Raw genomic sequence first — 14019 nt, forward strand, 5'->3', positions numbered from 1 at the left:
TTTTCATGTTTTCTACCAATTTTCATGAGCTATAGCGCACATTTTTCAGTTCCCGGGACGATTTCCATTGACCGTGACCACCGATTTGAGTGTCATCGCAAAAACTCGTACTTTTAGCTTATATTTTTACAATTCCCGGGACGATTTCCAGCGACCGTGACCACCGAAACATGATTTGAGTGGCATCGCCAAAACTCGCATTTTCATGTTTTCTCTCCATTTTCATGGGCTGTAACACACATTTTTTGGTTCCCGTGATGATTTCCAGCGATCACCACCATGGATATATGGTTTGTGAGGCCTCGTGAAAACTCGTGATTTTCATGTTTTCTCCCTCTATTTTTGTGGTCTGTAGCTCACGGTTTAAGTTCCCAGGGCGATTTCCAGCGAGAATGAGCAGCGATACATGGTTCGATGGGTGTTGCCAAACTACCCTTTTTAATGTTTTCACCCAGTTTGTTTTCATGTTTTATGCTTCCATTTTGTAGGCTATAGCTCCTAATTTTAAGTTCCTAGGACAGTTTCGAGCAACGGTGATGACCGATACATGGTTAGATGGGTGTCGCTAAAACTAACTTTTTCATGTTTTCTACACATTTTCATGGGCTATAGTGCACATTTTTCGGTTCCTGGGATGATTTCCAGCGACCATGACCACATGTACATGGTTTCAGAGGCTTCATAAAAGGCATGTTGTTCATGCTTTCTATCGCCATTTTTGTGGGCTATAGCGCACAATTTTCAGTTCATTGGACGATTTCTAGCGCCAGTGACCACCGATAAATGGTTAGACGGGCATCGTCAAAACTCCCTGGAGAATTTCCAGCGACCATGACCACCAATAAATGGTTTGAGAGGCTTCACGAAAACTAATGTTTTTCATGTTTTCTGCCCTTTTTCATGAGCTATTGCGCACATTTTTTCAGTTCCTAGGAAGATTTCTGACGACTGTGACCACTGATACATGATTTGAATGGCATCGCCAAAACTCGTATTTGTCATGTTTTCTGCCCATTTCATGAGCTATATCGCACATTTTCAGTTCCTGGGACGATTTCCGGTGATCGTGACCACGATACATGATGTGAGTGGAATCGTCAAATCTCGTATTTTCATGTTTCCTGCCCACTTTCATGAGCTATAGCGCGCCTTTTTCAGTTCTCGGGATGATTTCCGATGACCGTTACCACCGATACATGGTTTGAGAGGCTTCACGAAAACTTGTGTTTTCACATTTTTCATGTTTTCTGCTTCCTTTTTCGTAGGCTATAGCTCATAGTTTTAAGTTCCTAGGACAATTTCCAGCGACAGTGACCACCGATACATGGTTAGACGTGTTGGAGATATGCCCAAGAGGCAATAATAAAGTGTTTATTGTTATATCTTAGTGTTCGTGATAAATGTTTACATCCCATGCTATACTTGTATTAACCGGAAACATTAATACTTGTGTTTTTTGTAAACATAAAGGAGTCCCTAGTAAGCCTCTTGTTAAACTAGCTTGTTGATTAATAGATGATCATGGTTTCCTGATCAGGAACATTGGATGTTATTAATAACAAGATCATATCATTAGGTGAATGATGTGATGGACATACACCCATAGTAAGCGTAGCATATGATCAAGTCATTTAGTTCTTTATGCTTCAAGCTTTAATTTGCATAGTAACTTAATCCTTCGACCATGAGATCATGTTATTCACTGATACATCTCCAACGTATCTATAATTTCTGATGTTCCATGCTAGTTTTATGACAATACCTACATGTTTTATTCATACTTTATATCGTTTTGATGCATTTTCCGGCACTAACCTATTAACAAGATGCTGAAGCGCCAGTTCCTGTTTTCTGCTGTTTTTGGTTTCAGAAATCTTACACGGGAAATATTCTCAGAATTGGACGAAATAAAAGCCGTACTTCCTATTTTCCACAGAAGGTTCCAGAGCACCGAAGAGGGACCAGAGGGGAGCCAAGGGGGCCCCACCCCACATGGCGGCGCGGCCAAGGGGGGGGGGGCGTGCCCCCCTATGGTGTGGGTCCCCCAGGACCCCTCCGAGGCTGCTCTTCCGCCTATAAAGTCTCTCCGTCGCGAAAACCCTAAAAGATAAGCCACGATACGAGAAAGACTCCAGGGACGCCGCCGCTATCGCGAAACTCCGTTTCGGGGGACAGAAGTCTCTGTTTCGGCACGCCGCCGGGACGGGGAATTGCCCCCGGAGTCATTTCCATCGACACCACCGCCATCTTCATCGCCATTGCTGTCTCCTATGATGAGGAGGGAGTAGTTCTCCCCCGAGGCTGAGGGCTCTACCGTAGCTATGTGGTTCATCTCTCTCTCCCATGTGATCTTTATGTGATCATGAGCTTTGTATCACTATTACTATGTGCTACTCTAGTGATGTTATTAAAGTAGTCTATTCCTCCTTCATGATGTAATGTGGACCAGTGTGTGCATCATGTAGTACTTGGCGTAGGTTATGATTGTGATCTCTTGTAGATTATGAAGTTAACTATTACTATGCACTCTAGAGTTACTTTAATATGAACTCCAGAATTACTCTCCATGGTGTGACAGTGACAGTGTTTGCATCGTGTGTGATTCCTTTATGATGTTGTGGAGCTTGTTTACTCCGGCTTGAGGGTGCTCTCGTAGCCCTACACAATGAATGGTGTTTGTTATCCAACAATAGAGTCTTTGAAAGTAGCATAAGAGAAGAGAACTTATTTATTTATGTGATCATTGTTGAGAGTGTCCACTAGTGAAAGTATGATCCCTAGGCCTTGTTTCCAAATATCGAATCACCGTTTATTTACTGTTCTACTGCATGTTTACTTGCTGCCATATTTATTTCAGATTGCTATTACCACTCATATTCATCCATATCACTTGCATCTTACTATCTCTTCGCCGAACTAGTGCACCTATACATCTGACAAGTGTATTAGGTGTGTTGGGGATACAAGAGACTTCTTGTATCGTAATTGCGGGGTTGCTTGAGAGGGATATCTTTGACCTCTACCTCCCTGAGTTCGATAAACCTTGGGTGATTCACTTAAGGGAAACTTGCTCGCCGTTCTACAAACCTCTCGCTCTTGGAGGCCCAACACCGTCTACAGGGAATAGAAGCGTGCGTAGACATCAAGCTATTTTCCGGCGCCGTTGCCGGGAACTGAAGAAAAGTTACACCACAAAGATTTCTAACTCCCACGTCAACTACACGCCGACAAGCTATTTTCTGGCGCCGTTGCCGGGGAGGTAAGGTAAAAGGTATTCACATCCTCCGACTACTAAGCTATTTCCTAGCACTGTTGCCGGTGTGTGAGTGGTCGAAGCTATTTCCTTTAGATCCTGCAATTGCATCTTTTTGTTTCTTGTTTTTATTTTTCACTAGTTAGCCATAATGGAAAACTACAGTGAGCTTTTTAATCTGTTTGCTGCGAAAATTAAAAAACCTATGGAACCTTATTTGCATGATAGTAGCAATGTTATTAGTATGAACGCAATTACTGCTAATGTCATGGAGAAGTCTAAGCTTGGGGAAGCTAGTTTTTGTGATATTTTAGCTTCCCATCTTTAGGGGAGAAAATTTGCTCTGATAATGCTTTATCTCCCATATGCGATAACTCTAATGATGCTTCTGATATTTTAAATCCACCTACTAAAAGTATTCCCTTCAAGATACCTATGAAAATTGTTGAACTTGCTATGAACAATTGCTATTTTGGAGATGGGACTGTCCATCCTAGTGATCATTTACTCTTTATACATGAATTATGCGAGTTGTTCGAGAATGCAGGTATTTCAAAGGACCAAGTTAAGAGGAAGCTATTCTCTATATCTCTGAAGGGCAAAGCGGCGCATTGGTATAAATTGTTGAAGAATAGGCATTCTCTTGATTGGGAGGATATTATGCCTCTATTTTATTCTAAATTCTATCCTCCAAGTGAAATTCACAAAGACCGAAACCGCATATATAATTTCTGGCCTCGTGATGGAGAGAGTATTGCCCACGCATGGGAGAGATTGAAGTCTTTAATGCTCAAATGCCCCATTCATGAGCTTCCTGGTAATATCATCATTGATAATTTCTATGCAAGACTTTCTTTTCAAGATAAAACCTTGCTGGATACTGCTTGTTCTGGATCATTCACACACAACAAAGAAGAGTTTAAACGGGACCTTCTTGATCGGATTCAGGAGAATACTGAAGGATGGGAGAACGACAAATGTAGATAGTCAGGTATAAATTATGATTATGAATGCATTGAAACTTTTATGGATACTGATAAATTTCGAAATATGATTGCTACTTATGGTCTTGACTCTCAAGTTGTTGCAAATCTTTATAAAGCTTTTGCCTCTCATTTTGAATTGCCTAGGAAGAATTTTGATAAGTATCATGAACCTTTTAAAGACACTTGCATGAAGGATGAAGCTGTTATTAATGATTGCAATGAACATGTTCAAACTTCTGAAAATGCTATTTCCTATAAGCATGTTAATTTTTGTGGAGTTCATAGACCTTGTGAAAAGAATAAAATTGAAGAAGAATATTGTGTCCATCACAGGAATGAAAAAACTAGAAAGTGGTCTAGGGTTCTAGATGATCTTGGTGAAAAAGTTTGTGCCCTCTATCCTTTTATTTGTGAACTTTGCCATAGAGTGGGTCATTTTAATTTTCAATGCTCCTCCAATGATAATTCGAACCCCATGAGTGCTACAAATTTGTATTGTGATGATGAAATCACCCCTAATCAGCATGTGAAGAGTTATTGAGAAAAACTTCTTTGGTGGATATGAGTGCTCTTGATATTAATAGTGTTCTGCGTGGGTGTCTTTCTTATTGCATTAATAATTTCTATACAAATACTTACATACAGAATATTTTAGAAGATGACACTTTGCCAAAATATGATAGGACCGCTGTGTGTTTTGAACTTATTAATGAAAAGGAGGAATCCTCCCAAGTTTCTTCCATTGTTTCTGGAAATAAAACAGGTTATGTGGAGAAGCCTCCCTTCAAGCCTCTTCCTCCTAAAGAAGGGAACGAGGAGAAGGAAAAGAAGAAGAAGAAGAAGAAGAAGAAGAAGAAGAAGAAGAAGAAGAAGAAGAAGAAGAAGAAGAAGAAAGGAAAGAAGAAGAAGAGGGGGAATAAAAAGAAAGAGGTAACAGCATATCCCCGCGTGTACGAGATAACGATAGGTAACCGTAAGTATGTTGCTCCTAATGATTATTATGATAATGAATCTGAGTACAATGATCTTCCTATGCCCTTTACCTATATTAGTGACTATGATTTAGAAGAGCACACTACTTTTGATATTGAAAATCTCTGGGAAACTAATTCTGAAAATGAGGATGTTAATAACTGCCATAGTATTAATACTATCCATGTTTCTTCCCATGACGATATAGAAAGTTCTAAGCTTGGGAAAGCTGGTTTTGATGAGCATGATATTTTTAGTCCCCCAAGCATGGAGGATAAAATTTACTTTAATGATACTTTACCTCCTATATATGATGATTACAATGATGACTATCATATTTTCAGTCCACCTACTATTGAGGAGAAAATTAATTATGACTACAATATGCCTCCTATATATGATGATTATAGTGATGAGAATAATAATGATAGCTATTTTATTGAATTTGCTCCCACTACAATTAATAGTAAAGACTATGCTTATGTGGAGAGTAATAATTTTATGCATGTAGCTCATGATAAGAATGTTTCATGTGATAGTTATATTGTTGAGTTTGTTCATGATGCTACTGAAAGTTATTATGAGAGAGGGAAACATGGTTATATGCATCTTAATAATATTAAGTTTCCCCTCTTTATGTTGAGAATCTTGAAATTGCGCTTGTGTTGCCTTTCTATGCTTATTGCATTTTGCTTACATGACTTATTTATTTACAAGATTCCTTTTCATAGGAAGTGGGTTAGACTTAAATTTGTTTCATACTTGCTTTTTGATGCTCTCTTTGCTTCAACTCTCATCCTTATGTGAGCATCATTAAAATTACTGATCCCATCTTAATGGCTATAAAGAAAGCACTTCTTGGGAGATAACCCATATTTTATTTTGCTACTATTTTGTTGTGTCTTGGAAGTTGTTACTGTTATCACCAGAATTTGACCGGATTAGAGGTGGGCCGCGATTAAGATGGGCTTGAAGAATATACACGGAAGAAATACATGAATCGGCCTTGTATACAAAGTTTGGGCTAGTTTGCCCGTGTATCTGTAAATATAGTAGGATACGTGTCGGTTAGATAGAATTTGGCTCGTGCACGGTTGGGATTATTCCCACGATAGAAAGTCTACGTACTATAAATATGTATCTAGGGTTATTGAGAAAAACAACAATCACGTTCATCACAAACCAATCTAGGCGCATCGCCAACTCCCTTGTTTCGAGGGTTTCTTCCGGGTAAGCATCATGCTGCCTAGATCGCATCCTGTGATCTAGGCAGTACACGTTTATTCGCTGTTCATGCGTTGCTCGTGCTGAAGCCTTGTTGATGGCGAGCAACGTAGTTATCATAGATGTGTTAGGGTTAGCATTGTTTCATCGTGTCACATGCTTTTGTCCATGCAACCCTTAGACGTCTAGCCGCCCTTACACCTATCTTAGGTGTAAGGGAGGCACCTCGCTTGATCATTGTTTAGTAGATCCGATCTGTTATGATTGCTCCTTGTTCTTCAAGGATTAGTTTAATATCTGCATAGTTAGGCCTTGCAAACGGGTTGAAGAATCCAGTTGCACGTAGGGTGTAGTTTGCTAGCCCTAGATAAGATGTTCCGGGGATCAACTTCATGTTGGTTTTTAGGCCTTGTCTAGGGTCGGTTTATTATCACCGTGCGTGGCTGCCAGGCTCAATCACGCGTAGGATGTTCCGATTATGTGGTGAAAACCCTAAATCGTCGTAGGTCGTTTCAGCTTTATATTGATCAAGCAGGACCACCATGTGATCGTAGACCTCATACGAATCATGGGTGGATCGGCTCCTTGAGCCGATTCACGAGACAACCTGAGAGCCGATCGAGGCTCGTATTTAATGTTTACGTGTATGCCATGCAGGAAACTAAGCGAAGCAAATCCATCACCTTCCTGACCAGGTATAGTTCAGGTGGCACGCCCTTGCACCAGCATCGGACGTGCGTGCCGAGGCTTTGCGGGCCGTCGCTCGAGGGACCAGGGCTAGCCGCAGTCCTGGGAGCCTCCCGGCTCTACTGTGTTGCCCGGCGTTGCTCGCCGGTGGGTTTCTGACCGCAACACATTCTGGCACGCCCGGTGGGAGAGTCTTCGACATCAACTGCATCGCCATCTACATCTGAGATGGCGGAAGGTACTCCAGTCACGTACGAAGATCTGACTGAGGAGCTCAAGAAGAAGTATGACGAGGTCAAAGCTATTCTCGAAGCCGACCTCATCGGCTCTTTCCAGAGAACCCGCTCACACGGCATTAGGTGGAAAGGGTTCTCACCTGAAGGCGCGCTCGATGGAGTGGACCTGTCCGCCCCTTCAGAAGAACGCACCAGGTCTCTGCGTCAGGAGATTAATTTCATGGTGGCTCATTCGCTGCGCCGCCATTCCGAGAGCCTGGTGAACGCTTTGGAGCGTGTCGCCCTTCGGGTGATCCAGGAAATCATGAGGCATCAACACTCTCCGTCAGAACCTGCTCTAGGGACTCACCAAGGTGAGATACCACTCCAGTCCCGACCACCGTTGCCGTTCGCGTTGGCAGCACCAGAAGTGTCGAGTTCACCGGCATTCGTCGTCTACAAGATCGGTGGTGACCCTAGTGATTACCAGTTCTTGTATGAGGCGCCTAAGGAGATCCCTCACGGGTACACGTGCACATACGTGCCGGACCGTAGTAATCGGGCACTCACGAGCCGGACCGCAACAGCAGGGACTTCGGAACGAGCAGGAGGAACTTCGGAACAGATCTTGAGAAGCGGACGTGGCTAGCTAAGTATGCCACTCCGACGAACCTCCGCAGCTCAACTCCTGCAGCTTGGCTCGGAGTTTGAGAAGCGAGCGTGGCTGGCTAAGTATGCCACTCCGGCGAATCTTCGGAGTTCGACTCCTGCAGCCAAGCACCGCGGATCGGATCGAGTACAATCTTGAGAGACCAGTTCGGCATGGTGCCGAAAAGGAGGGCAATCGGCTATTCCAAGCCGTACCCCAACGAGTACGATTTGATCCCACTACCACCCAAATATCGGCTCCCCGAATTCTCCAAGTTTAGTGGGTCGGATGGCTCCAGCTCAATCGAGCATGTGAGCCAATATTTGGCACAGCTGGGCACGATCTCAGCATCAGATGAACTACGTGTGAGGTTCTTCGCACAGTCCCTCACAGGATCGACTTTCGGGTGGTACACATCGCTGCCACCAGACTCAATCCGGACTTGGAAGCAGTTGGAAGAACAGTTCCACATGCAGTATCATTCAGAGGCTTCCGAGGCTGGCATTGCCGATCTAGCACAAGTACGACAGAAGCGCGGAGAAACAGTGTCGAATACATCCAGCGCTTCGAGACCGTTAGGAACCGATGCTATTCGGCTCGTGTGACCGAAAAAGAAGCGATCGAGTTGGCGGTGGTGGGTCTCGCATCACCGATCAAGGATGTGGCCTCCCAGCGGACTACCCTTCACCGACGCATACGGTGCGTGAGCTGTCATTATATGAACAGCGCCACCCGGAGGTGTACCGGGATAAATTCAAGCGTGCGGTGGTCCTGGTTGAGGCGGATGAAGATGAAGGCTCTGCGGGAGATCAAGAGGTAGCAGTGGCTGAATGGACTCGGGGGGCAAGCCCCGTGTCTTGCAAATGGGTTAAGCCACAAGGTCCTCCAAGAGGGTTTGACTTCGACGTGACCAAAGCTGAGCAAATTTTCAACCTTTTACTTAAGGAGAAGCAGCTAAAGGTACCCGAAGGCCACAAGATCCCCACGGCGCAGGAGTTGAACGGAAAGCCATACTGCAAGTGGCATAACACGTTCACCCATGCCACCAACGACTGCAGGGTGTGGCGTCAGCAGATCCAAATGGCGATAGAACAAGGGCGTCTAATTTTCAGCCAGTACGCCATGAAAGTCGACACACACCCCTTCCCCGCCGTTAACATGGTGGAGTGCACTTACCCTGGGAGGTGCTAGCCAGGTTTCTCGTTCAACATCAACATGGTAGGACCTGGGCACCACCCTGGTAAGGACAGACGAGGGCAGCTGCTCTCATAACAAGGACAAAGAGGAAGCCGTTCCGCGCGATCGGCTCCGGCACGATGGCAAGCGCTACATCACAGAGGGAGAAGTGAAGAATGTACGATATCAGCGACCTCTCTCTGATCACCTCCTCAACAAATACGTGAGTCAATACGACCAACGCCGGCGATACGACGACGATGACGAAAGAGATCGTCTGGCTAGCAGGGACGCCAGGAGACATCGTCGGCATGATCGCGACGAGGAGCGATATGAGCGCCATGCCAAGGAAAAGTCAAGAGAGCAAGATGACGTGGATAGGCACTGGGACTGTCCCTTCTTCAGACACTCGCTGGGATTCGAGGAATGAGCCGATTGCCTACAATCGGCAACTGCCCAGAATGTAGACAGAAGAAGAAGGGTGCAGGAGACGTGTCAGTGTTCAAACGTCTAGGGCCTCTCCCGCCTCGGAACAAGCACGCTGAGTCCTCTCGGGCGGAAGATCTCGAGGAGTTAGAAGACGACGATGAAGAAGAAGAAGATAAGTACCACCGGCCAAGGTGGTGCCCCGATGGACTCAGCCGTTCCCAAAAGCGTAGGGTTCAGCGACTACGTGGTTTGGAGGAAGCCGAAAGGTTATACCTACACACGTTAAGGAAGGCGCGGCCTGATCTGGCCGCGAAAATTCAGCGAACTCTGGACGAAGAAGATCGACCACAAAAGAAAGAGTGGCGCCCCAGACAAAGGAAAGCCGATGATGAGACATCGGCCGGCACAAACATGGTTTTCGTCCTTCCAGCGGAGTTTTGTGCTCCGAGATTAGACGAAGCACCCGTGGCACAACTTGACTGCGGCCCACGGCCGGTTATCTTTGAGAAGCCACGAGAAAGGAGCTACGGACACCTGAAGGCCCCGTACTTACGAGGTTATATCAATGGGCAGCTCTGTCAACAAGATGCTCGGTGGACACCGGAGCGGCGATCAACATTATGCCATACTCCATGCTACGTCGGTTGGGACGCTCTAGCTCGGATCCGATCAAGACCAACGTTACACCGAGCGATTTCAACGGCCAAGCATCCGAAGCACAAGGTGTTACGAACGTGGATCTGACCGTAGGAAGGAAAACCATCCCTACGACTTTCTTTATTGTCGATAGCAAGAGCACCTATGCTGTCCTGCTAGGGAGAGATTGGATCCACGCTAACTGTTGCATTCCATCCACGATGCACCAATGTTTAATACAGTGGGATGGAGATGAAGTAGAGGTCGTCCACGCAGATGACTCAGCCGAGATTTCAACGGCTGGCATGAACGTTTGGGAGACGACAGGCCAAGAGCCACTCTCAGGCATCACTTTGGACGACGGCGAGCGCATCGACGTGACAAAGGACGGGGTGAGGCTGGTCTTATCCACCGGCCTGACCGTGTAACAAGAGCAAAATCTATGGACGTACGTGGCAAGGCCGATCCTTGTGATCGGCCCCAAAAAATAAAAAGGGATAATCTTGTCTCAAGCATGTCACGTGGTTATAGTAAAGCAAGACCAAGATGTAAATCTTCATTGAGCAAATTCAATCAACATGGAGGCCGATTCCGAGCAATCGGCCAAAATTATCCTCACCATACGTTACTGCTCGTGTTCAACGTCGATCTAACGGGCAACGGGTTTACGTCGGCCGATGAGCTGGAAGAAGTCAACATTGGTCCCGACGGAGCCGACGTTCAAGAACGGTGCCTTGGCTAACTACGAGAGCCGATATCTGCGGTTACCGACAGATTCGGCTCGGGGGGCACCTAATCAGATGAACATGTGCGATACATGTGCAGTGAAATATTGGGGGCCGATAGAAAAATCGGCCAGTAAAAAAAAAGTACACGCAAGTCACAGCCGATGCACAGACATCGACTTGAGAAAATATGCGAAGACAACAAGTACAGCCGATGCAAAGACATCGACTTCAGAATGTAAAAGCCGATGCACAGCCATCGACTCTAGAGGTACAAGTTCAGCAAGACATTTATCAGTTTACACAGAAAGGCCCTACTGAAGGAACGCGTTGAGGGCGTGAAGGGCGTCAGCACGGATACGATCCACCTCGGCGATCTCAGCCTCGTCGTCCTCGTCTTTGCCCGTCACCAGCTGACTGCTCAGGGCACGAATTTCAGCCAGATCGGTCTTCAGATCGGCTGTGAGGCCTTTTGCTTCCTCTTGAGAGCGGGCAATGAGGGTTTCCCTGTCTTGGATAAGCTGCTTGGTCACCTTGACCCTCTCTTCAAGGTTCTCCAGTTCCTTACGCAGGGTCTCGAGTTCGGCACTATTGGCAGAAGTGTCAGTTTTGGCGTCTAAAGCAGCCTTTTTTCTCGTTGAGCCGTTGACATTTGTCTGCAATATCGGCTCTCAACGGAAGCTGGGCGCGACGAAGAATAATTCTTTGACGAGCCGACTGCACCCTTGACCTGAAAACCGACAGAGTCACAGCTGGCCAAAGCTTCACCTGCAGTGTCACCGGGAGATGGGGCTGGATGTCTTCGAGGATGCCCTTGACTGCCTCGGGGTTTTCAACCAGGGTCTCAACTGAGGAGGAGAGCAAAGCCTTGAGACGGCTGGAGTGGACCATGGACCGTGCTAGGGCTTGGCTCTTCACCTGCCTTGGAAGTAGCTGGTTCGATGGATTCAGGATCGAACGTCAGCAAGCTTGAAAGATCACAACCCTGACAGACGAACAAGAGCAGTATTAGTATACAACAAAGAAAAGGGTAGAGCCAAGGGAGTGGAGTGCACCTCTCCTAGAGTAGGAGGAGCAGCCGATGTTGTGATAATCGGCTTTTCCGTGGACTTGGCTAGGTTAGCCACTTGGTCAGCCACGCTCGTCGAGGTTGCTAGGTCTAGCGTGGCGGATGGCATCAGTACCTCTTCAACGTCCCCGCTAGAGGTCTCATTAGTCTGCAAAAGAAATGGTGAGCCGATCCAAGTAGCAATGGGACGGCATGAAATATGAACTCGGTGAAGCAATTACATTTGAAACCTCCCGGCTTGGCGAGGAAACTCGTGGGTCTTTGCGAGCCCTTTTGACGCATCGACGCTTCACACGTGACCCTGCTTTGATTGAAGCTTGAGGAGCAACGAGGCTCGGGAGTCGACCTTTTCCTAGAAGCCGACGCCGGCGAGTCCGTCCGACTCGTGTGGTGGATCTCCGGAGTTGCCCGGTTTCGAGTCCCTTTGGCTGGACTCGTGCCTCCCGCCGGAGTTCTCTTCGGTGGAAGTCCGTAAAAAGAAGTACAAGCATATTGCAAAAGACTAGGAGGACGAGATAAATCTAGTCAAGGCACGAGTCGGCTTACATGCAAGCTTTCTTGGACGAGAGCTTTGCGCTTCGGGGTTTTTCCGGAAGCTACTTTCCTCACTCGCCTTCCTCGTCCGGATTGAGGCAGGCTCGGGGGCAACCGGCCCGAGGATGCTTTACTCTTGGGAGCCGATTTCGGTGAAATCGGCTGGCTCGCATTATGACCTTCTTCGGGGGTGGCGAGCTCGACGGAAGAGAACCACCGGGGCTGGTGGAAGGAATTTGAAGGGGGAGCCATCGGCTTGCGTGGGCTCCGGGCCATCTTGTTGCTGCCAAGAGATAGAGCCGAGTTACGGACAATCACCATGAGCCATTGCAAGAAATTTATATGTAATGGTACCTGGTGTGCGGGAACGTCATATTCGGCATCAAGTTGCTTCAGCAACGGTCCTAGAGCTCTTCTGAAGGCGTGGGTCTTCCACATGGACCACCAAGTCTCGAAACCATCGGTAGTAATGGTGAAACAGAGGTTGTGAGGAATTGGAATGGCCAGAGCATCAAAGAAGGTATAGCACCTTTGGCCAGTAAGGATGTCAGGCAGTTCAGCTCTGCTTGCCGTCAGGTGGTGGAGAAAGAAGTGTGGGGGCACTTGCCCGAGACCAAGCTGCCGGGCTACTACCACCGGTTGGTAAGACTCATAACCAGGCTTGATGATCCTGTTTGAGGTACTCATGCCAACCGGGAGAAAGCAAGGACGGATCATGATAGAGTACAAGTGCCGGGTGCTAGCGTCATCGGCAAAGCTGTCTAACCGGAAAGAGACTGGATTTTCAAAGTTCCCCGATTCAGTATAAGGGAAGAACAGGGGGTTGTCCAAGCCTTGGAAGAAAATCTGGAACCACTCTGCTGCTTCCTTAGGGATCGATCCGCTGCTCGGGAGGCTATACAGAGCTTGGCCATAGCTAGTGCATCGGATCTCCTTCCCATTAGCATCCGGGAAGGTGCAGGTGGCCAAAGGTGGGAAGTTTGGGATGCTGGTTCGAAAGTACAGGCTGAGCCCATAATCGAATAAACCACCGGGGGCCTCCTGTTTTAACTGTCTTTTGGGAGAACAGTTTGACAGACATCAGTTGAAGAGATCGATAGACCTCTCCAAGGAACAGTTTGCCAAGGCCCAGTTGAGTGCCTTTGGCGAGTTCATAGGCCAGGGAAAGGTAATTCTTGGTTGGGGCGAGTGAAGGGCCACAGAATATGAAGTGCTCCAGCCAGAAGTTCAAGAAGGTTGTGTGCTCTTTCTCTGTCACAGGGCCTTTGGTTTTCATATAACGCTCGAGGTAGGCGCCCCGGCTTGTACACTCTGTTTTAGAGGAAAGGGTGAAAGGGACCTTTGGCAATTTAAAGGCGAGAGGGGCTTGAGGATGCAATGTCCGGGCTCGTGATCATGGCCACGTCCAGCAGAGTTGGTGTCATGGGGCCATGGCCGAACATGAAGCAATTCGGTGCATCGGAC

The sequence above is a fragment of the Lolium rigidum genome, chromosome 3, assembly GCF_022539505.1.
Source record: "Lolium rigidum isolate FL_2022 chromosome 3, APGP_CSIRO_Lrig_0.1, whole genome shotgun sequence".
In the NCBI taxonomy this organism is placed as follows: domain Eukaryota; kingdom Viridiplantae; phylum Streptophyta; class Magnoliopsida; order Poales; family Poaceae; genus Lolium; species Lolium rigidum.